This window comes from Octopus sinensis, linkage group LG11 (genome assembly GCF_006345805.1).
Source record: "Octopus sinensis linkage group LG11, ASM634580v1, whole genome shotgun sequence".
In the NCBI taxonomy this organism is placed as follows: Eukaryota; Metazoa; Mollusca; class Cephalopoda; order Octopoda; family Octopodidae; genus Octopus; species Octopus sinensis.
The window spans coordinates 36,965,299-36,974,527 of NC_043007.1; the positions used below are offsets into that span (position 1 = coordinate 36,965,299).

Consider the following 9,229-nt stretch of genomic DNA (forward strand, 5'->3'; position numbering starts at 1 on the left):
TATTTTGTTTTTTCTGAATTGAATGACTTGTATATTTATCTGCGTAGCTGCGATCGAATAATTATTGGTTTACTGGCAAAAAATAAATGCATTTAATGGATAGCTCAATTTGCGAAAAGGGGAAGTGGAGAAAATTGAAATAATTTTAATGGTGTACACAATATTATCTAGAACCGCCTAGTAAAGTTCATAACAGTATTCAATCACTACATTCCAACAGAAGATATGAAATACTACTGAGTACGAATTACATTTAGTGATAACATTAACCGATTTGCACGAAGTGTTTGTCAGTATTAATAAAATTTAAGAACACCCTAAAATGACGTCAGCTTGGAGGATTCAAAGGAAATTGTACGGGACCGCCTGCGATGGAGAGCACTAGTGGACCTGGTCGGCTCTACGCATGATGACCCCAGCCCCATCAAGCAAGGTCATTAAGCAGCAGCAGCAGCAGCAGCAGCAGCAAGCCTTAAAATGATGAAGCAATTATACTTCAATAAAAATGACAAATCTATCAAAGTATTTTCATTGAATCTTTTATCTTTTGTTTCAGTCACTAAACTGCGGTCATGTTGGGGCACAGCCTTGAAGAATTTTCCGTGGAATGAATCGACCCAGTACTTATTTTTTTTAAAAAACCTGGTACTTATTCTATCAACCACTCTGCCGAACCGCTAAGTTGCGGGAACGCAAACACACCAACACCGGTTGTCAAGCAGTGGTGGATGTTAAACACAAAGGCGCACACACACACACACATACATACATACACACACACGCATATATATATATATATATATATATATATATATATATATATAATATATATATATATATGTATGTGTGTGTGTGTGTGTGTGTGTATGAATTTAAGAACTTACTGTGGACAAGGCTGCGTGGCATTCGATTATAAGTATAGAAAAATACACTTTAAGTACAGGACATCACCAACGAGCGGAAAAACACGTAAACACACGAGAGATAAGTACAGGACAAAATATTAAAAAATACGCAATAAGAATAGGACATCAACAACAAGTGAAAAATACGTAAACACATAACGAGAAACAAGTCGGGACAAAATACCACAAGAAGTCTAAGTCCTCCTCAGTTGTCGACTGTTTATTACTATCTATTTCGAGCTTTCAACGACAATATAGGAAAACTTCATAAGACAGCAGCATCCAGAAATATTAGATATATAAAATTTGTCGTGAGTTAGGGCTTAGCTCGAAATAGGGAGTAATAAACAGTCGATAACTGAGGAGGAGTTTGACTTTCTTTGGTATTATGTACCGTACTTGTCTCTCATGTGTTTACATATTTATCAATCGTTGTTGATGTCCTGTTCTTGTGTATTTTTTAGTACTTTGTCCTGTACTTATCTCTCGTGTGTTTACTTGCTTTCAGTTCGTTGGTGATGTCTTGTACTTAATGTGTTTTTTAATATAAATATATATATAGAAAAGGAAGGGTTTAGTTCGCTGATGATCTAAACCAATAGGTACACTGCGTAAGTGCTGTAATTGGTAATATATATATATATATATATATATATATATATATATATGAGGACAAAACGGGCTTCTTTCAGTTTTCGCCTACCAAATCTACTCACAAGGAATTATGCAGTGCGACTGAATCCGGAAATATGCGGTTGGGTAGCAAGCTTTTTACTATACAGCTACGCCTGCCTGTTAGGAAACCCAGGAAAGAAAAATTAAATATCGGGAATGAAGCAATGGAAATACTTCTTCCCTTTTGCTGCAACATATTTAAGTGAATTAAGATTTCCAGTCCTATGAAATACAAAATCAAGCTATGAAACTGACTGCAACAGGAATATGACAAAATGAAGCTTTTTGAAGCTAAACCGGATAAATTTTCTAAACCTATCCTAAAAAAAAACAAACAGTTCTTATTAAATATCATAAATGTGCATATGGATTCATGTTACATTAAATACCATAAACGTATGTGTAGATTCAAATAACGTTATACATAAAAACGTGTAATATAAGTAAATAGTTATGAAACGTTATGAACATGGCCAAAATGTACAGAGCTTACATAGAAAACTCAGGCTTTCTAAGTTATAAACCGGGCTATTTTCTAATTAATGTTGCTTTCAAGTTTTGGCACAGGTCCAGTAATTTCAGAGGAGGGATAGAATGATTAGATCGACCCCAGTGCTCAACTGGTACTAATATTATCGACCTCGAAAGGATGAAAGGCAAAGTCGATCTCGTCGGAATTTGAATTCAGAACGTAAAGATGTCCGGTGTACTAATGTTCAACGAAATAGTTCAATGAACATACTATTTTAAATCCTCCCACAAAGGAGATGCCTACAAGAGCAAATTTTCCTCTCTCCTCCATTTATTCAGAGAGTTCTTCCATAATCGAACCAAAAAGAAGGCTGCTGCATGTTCGCTCGGTCTGCTTGGAATAGCAACATAATTTCCTTCATATATCTTACTGCCTTGAAAAATAAGTATGGGAGAGATGACGGGATGATTATGGTTAGATCATGTGTCTGTTGAATCAAGGCTGACTTAGGCCAGTTAATGACTGGCCGGTGTTGAGGTCTCAGTGTTGTCACTGGAAATAGCAGCCAAATCTCCTTTCTGTCTTGCTCAACAGCAACAGCAATAACGCAGTCATTATGAACCGACAAAGGTGTCTCTACGTGGCAACTCGGTATTCTACAACATAGCAGTCAAATTTCTCACAAATCAAGAACCACAGGTTCACAGCGGGAATGTTTTTCGATCAAAAGACCTGCTCAATGAGGTCTGACTTAGAGCTGAAAAATAACAGCAAAAACCTTTCACTAACTGCAAAAAATTACAAAACCATCATGAACCGATGTGGGTGACTCTACATGGTCACTCGGTATTCTAGAAATAACAGTCAAATTTCTCACAACTCAAGAACCAGATATTTACAGTAGGAAAGCCTTTGATCATAAGATTTGCTCAGTAAGGGCCAATGGCGGCTCGTGTATAAGCACTGTGGAATAGAATCAGCCCCTGTTTCCACTCAATATTATCGATTACATTCAATATGACGAGTCCGTTTTTCTTTAATTCTTTCTTTATATTTGTACGTTATATAATCCTTAAGTTTCGTGTCGGTAGCCATTCCCTAGTTTATGAAACAAATACAAAAATCCTTATATTGAACTGTGCGGTTCTCAGTTCCAGTGATGCGGTGTTTGGCTGTTGTGTGCATGCTCATATGTCCGAGATAGGAAGCTGCACGCTAGAGTGAGAGAGCACTATGGTTCATGCAATGTCGACCCTGGTGTGCTGGTGAAAGGCAGTGTTTCTTTTTAACTCCAATGCGATAAAGTATAGAATTCGATTATTATCTTGCTTCCAGATACAATGTTGATGCCAGGATTTGAAAAATAGGGCACATTTTCTCCCCCACCCCTTATTTTGTGATTTAGGGGAATTTTTTGAAAGCAAGTGGGGAATTCGCGACGGTGTTCAGTGAACAAATTAAACACACTACTCGGTAGTGACTAAAACGCGAACCAATCAAGTTTATGCGTAAGTTTTCTTTTTATATGTTTGTTTCCTTTTACATAATATTAAGACAACAGCTAAAAGTTTTCTGAAGCAGCTCCCCCACTACTTTTACCTACGAGCCTCCACTAGTAAGGTCTTACTTGTTTGTTGTTTTTGTTCCTTCTAGTGCTATGCTCGGCTAAGTGCTGGTTTCCCAGTTTCCTTGGCGTATAGGTTCCCCACCTGGACTGGACGCCGGCCCGTCGCAGGTGAGCTGCAAGATGCAGGAGGAAAGAGTGAGAGAAAGTTGTGGCGAAAGAGTCAGCAGAAGTTCGCCATTACCTTCTACCGGAGCTGCGTGGAGCTTAGGTGTTTCGCTCATAAACACACACATCGCTCGGTCTGAGATTCGAACCAGCGATCCCTCGACCGCGAGTCCGCTGCTCTAACTACTAGGCCATGTGCCTCCACAAGGTCTTACTTAGGGTTAAACAACAACAGCAGCAGCAAAATCCTTTCATTAACTGCAAATGGGCCTCAAGAGGGCAAGTATAAACAACGCTATTTTTTAAATGCCAGAAAATGAAGTTGGTTCTGCATGTGTAAGGTATCAAACATCTTTACCGATCAATTACCAAAGTGTATTATGTAAAAATGCATAATAAGTAAATAAATGAATAAATAAATGCGTATTGATCTGCATCAAGATCACATTGAATGCGAACAAACCAATCAAGTAAATTAAAGACTGGAAATATAATGGATCGGTGAAAGTTTCATTTTATACTATTAGCGTTAGTAGGCATGAGTGAACTGTATGGTAAATACATACGTATACATACATGTATATATACATGATATACAAGCATATACACATATACATACGTATATAAACACACTCATATATTTATATATATATATATATATATATATATATATATATATATATATATATATATATATATATATATACATATATATATATATATACATATATATATATATACATATATATATATACATACATACATACATACGTGTACACAAAACCACGCATATACACACGCGCACACACATATATGCATATATACGAACACGCATAGACACATGCGTACACACGAACATGTACACACATACAGCTATATATATATATATATATATATATGTATGTATATATGTATATGTATATATATATATATATGTATATATATATATATATGTATATGTATATATATATGTATATGTATATATATATATGTATATGTATATGTATATGTGTATGTATATATATATATATATATATATAATATATATATATATGTATGTATGTATGTATGTATGTATGTATATGTATATACATATGTATATATATAATACATGTAATATAATATGTGAAAATACATATGTGTGTATACAAAGAGAGAGGGCGAGAGGCAGAAAGAGTGAGAGAGAGAGAGAGAGAGAGGAAGAGAAAAGTGGGAAGAGACAGATTTGTAATCAGTAAATGCTTTTGTTTTTATATATAAATATCATGGCTTACTGTTTAGAGCATTCGCCTCAAGACCGTAAGGTCGTGAGTTCGATTCTTGGAAGGGGCGAAGCGCGCTGTTTTTGAGCAGGGCACTTCATTTCACAGTACTCCAGTTAACTTACCCGGAAATGAATACCAGCCGATCATCCACAGCGTCAAGGGTAAGAAGACCTATATCTGCTCCCGACTATATAATTACCTAAAACATCACCATTAAAACATCATCAGGTCACACTCGGTCACGAGTGACGGCTATGCTTTATATTTGAATAAAAAAAAAACACACACACACACTCATGCATGTACCACATTCGCACGCATACACACGCACACACATACGCACACATTATTTAAAGCAGTTTGATTCGATTCAGTGCTACTTCAAGTTTCGCAAGCCCCTAATGGAATGACCGAATGGAAAGTTTCAGGGAGTCCTAGATAGCTACCAGAAGATGGGCTGCTATTGGTGAAGGAAGGTTACACAGTGTTATACACACACACACACACACACACACACACACACACACAAACAAATATATATATATAGGTGTTCAAGTAGAGCTGTGTGGTAAAGAATTTGCTTCCCAACCACATCAGTCTGAGTTCAGTCCCACTGCTAGGCACTTTGGGCAAGTGTCTTCTACGACAGGATAGGGCCGACCAAGGACTTGCGAGTGGATTTGGTAGATGAAAACTGGAAGAAGCCCGTCGTATATACATACATATATAGATATGTGTGTGTGTGTGTTTGTCCCCCATCCCGCCTTCCAACTGGTGTTGGCGTGTTTACGTCCCAATAACTTAGCGGTTCGGCAAAAGAAGTGATAGGTTTTACAAAAAAACAGATTTTAATTAAATATTGGCGTCACTTCGTTCGACTAAAATTCTTCGAGTCAGTGCTCCGGCGTGACCGCAGTCTAAAGACTGAACCAAGTAAGAGATAAACTATATATATGTGTATGTATGTGAATGTGTGTGTGTATGTATGCATATATGTGTATATATATGTATATATATATATGTGTGTGTGTTTGTAAATATATTTATATGTGTGTACGTATGTATCATTATATATAATGATGCATAAAAAAAAAAAACGGAGGCCAGAAGAAACGCTACAAGGACTCCCTGAAATCGAACCTCAAAAAGTGTGACATTGACTTCACCAACTGGGAGGAAACGGCAAAAAACGGACCACTCTGGAAAACCACCATCCATGAGGGAACGGCGAATTTCGAGTCGAAAAGGTCTGCAGAGCTGGAGGAGAAAAGACGACGACGGAAGGAGCGCCAACAACAACCACGTGCGACTCTCCCTTTTGGTACTAGATGTCCGCACTGTGACTGATCTTTTCGAGCAAGAATTGGTCTTATCAGTCACCTGCGGACTCACCAATAAATTTGCGCGAAGACCATCATCCTCGACCTTGAGGGATTGCCATAGTAGTAGTAGTATAATGATACATACACACATATACATATACTTATATATATTTACATATACATATATTTACATATATATATGTATATTTAAATGTGTAAGTATATGTATATGTGTGTATGTATGTATCATTATATATATAATATGATATATATATATATATACATATATGTATTCGCGCGCGTGTGTGTGTACATACGTGCATACATACATACATGCAAATACATATTAGTCAACCATGACAGTTGGTGAATAATATTTTTAAGGTCAGTATTTATTTCTTCGTGTCGTCTCGCTAAATATAATTCTTGACTAAAGGCAAAGCGGTAAAGTTCATTGAAAAAGAACAGTGTTCCACTATTTTTAGACGTTATAAACAAAATTGGGTGGGTTTAAAAGAACGTTAAAAAAAGAACAGTGTAACGTATAGCTGCAGCTTCTATGCAATATAATTTTCTTATTTCTTTATCATTAACTAGCAGTATCGCCCGGCGTTGCTCGGATTTGTAAGGGAAATAACTATAAAGCATTTTTAGAGAGTTATAGCCCAAAAAATAGCAAAGAATGCATTAAAAATGGAAAAAAACTATGGTAAATTTTTTTAAAATCCTTGACTCATCGTAAACATTTTTAGAGAGTTACTTCCCTTATATTAAAAAAATATGCATTAAAATGGAAATAAATGATGGTAAATTATTTTTAAAATCGTAGACTCATCGTAGATGCGCGCTAATACCCAGAAGGGCTTGATATGAATCACGACTATAAGATACCCGGTTTTGGTTAAACTGCACCGCAAAATGTGGGAGTAGTTAGGAATCTAAATCGGAGTAGACAGACACACAACCTTACTTTTATATATAAAGATTTTTGTTTTAATTACGCTTAAATAAGATATTTCATTTAGACGGACCTAATTATTCAAACTTTGTCAAAATTGGTTCACTAAAGAAAAAGAAAATAGCTTATGGGACAAAAGATGACAATAGTTTTTAAGTTACATATCGTTTATTTTAGAGACACGCATGATAGATATGTACGTGTGTGTGTGTGTATGTGTGTGTGTGTGTATGTGTGTGTGTGTTTATACATATATGTATGTATGCATACACACACATATATACAAATATGTATATGTATATCTATCTATCTATCTATCTATCTATCTATCTATCTATCTATCTATCTAACGGGAAGCTTTATGAAAATAAACAAAAGACGAAGGCAGGTGGAATACAAACAAACAATTGTATTAGTATGGCGCTCAGGAATATAAATAAAACAAGTCTTTTACGTTTCGAGCCTACGCTCTTCAACAGAAAGATACACAGAAAAGAAACACGGAGAGAAACAAGGAGAGAAAAAAATGCGTGCAGAGGCTAGCGAATCAACATGGCGATCTGTGTGTGTGTATGTGTGTATGTGTGTGTTTGTGTGGTGTGTGTGTGTGTGTGTGTGTGTGTGTGTGTATGTGTGTGTATGTGTGTGTGTGTGTGTATAGGCCTGGCTCTGTGGTAAGAAATTTGCTTCCGAACTGCATGGTTCCAGGTTCAGTCCCAGAGCGTGGCATCAAGGAAAGTGTTTTCTACTATAGCCTCGGATCGACCAAAACCTTGTGAGTGGATTCTCCAGGCGGAAACTGGGCATTACCATTCACTCCGACAGTGTCAACAGCGTTAAAAGCATAAACGCTTACTAGGTATCATTGGAAAACTACAGGAGCGAAATATTAGCGTAGTATGTCCATTACGTCAAAAACTGCTTATTATTGAAATAACATCGAATATGAAATAGTATAAGCTATTAGTAAGGCGGTGAGCTGACAGAAACGTTAGCATGCCGGGCGAAATGCTAACAACCACATGGTTCTGGGTTCAGTCCCACTGCGTAGCATCTTGGGCAAGTGTCTTCTGCTATAGCCACGGGCCGACCAATGCCTTGTGAGTGGATTTGGCAGACGGAAACTGAAAGAAGCCTGTCGTATATATGTGTATATATATATATATATATATATATATATATATGTGTGTGTATATATATATATATATAATATATATGTATGTGTGTGTATATGTTTGTGTGTCTGTGTTTATCCCCCTACCATTGCTTGACAACCGATGCTGGTGTGTTTACGTCCCCGTCACTTAGCGGTTCGGCAAAAGAGACCGATAGAATAAGTACTGGGCTTACAAAGAATAAGTCCCGGGTCGATTTGCTCGACTAAAGGCGGTGCTCCAGCATGGTCGCAGTCAAATGACTGAAACAAGTAAATGAGTAAAAGAGGTATTCCGTCTGTCTTTACGTTCTAAGTTCAAATTTCACCGAGGTCGACTTTGCCTTTCATTTTTTCGGGGTCGATAAATTAAGTACCAGTTGCGTACTGGATCGATGTAATCAATTGCCTCCTTCCCCAAAATGTCGGGCCTTGTACCTAGTATAGAAACGGGTATTAACTATTAGCCACAAAGCTAGAATTTAAAATAAAGCGAAGAAATTCTTTCCATAAATGGGATTGTTATAAAAAAAAGGGGGAAAAAAAAGAAAAAGAAAAAAAGAAAAACTGTTGTACGAAATAGAACCAGCGAACTAAACGTATTAAACAAAACCTACAGAACCACTGATACATAACATGATAATAACAACACAAGAAGCAACAAACCAAAGACTTCAAACATAGATTAATAAACTAACATGGACTAACAGATATACATTTTTTTTCCATTCTACTAATATTCCAAAG

General features: G+C 36.5%; 1 long non-coding RNA gene across 1 annotated transcript in view; it reads right to left on the reverse strand.

Annotated features, from left to right (window-relative positions):
- Window positions 1-3,215: 3,215 nt before the first annotated feature.
- The window catches only part of LOC118765390, a 20,483-nt gene continuing 14,469 nt past the window's right edge, over window positions 3,216-9,229 (reverse strand). Inside the window, exon 3 of the long non-coding RNA XR_005001246.1 lies at window positions 3,216-3,333. This is a non-coding gene — a long non-coding RNA (uncharacterized LOC118765390). The remainder of the gene's footprint in view (window positions 3,334-9,229) is intronic.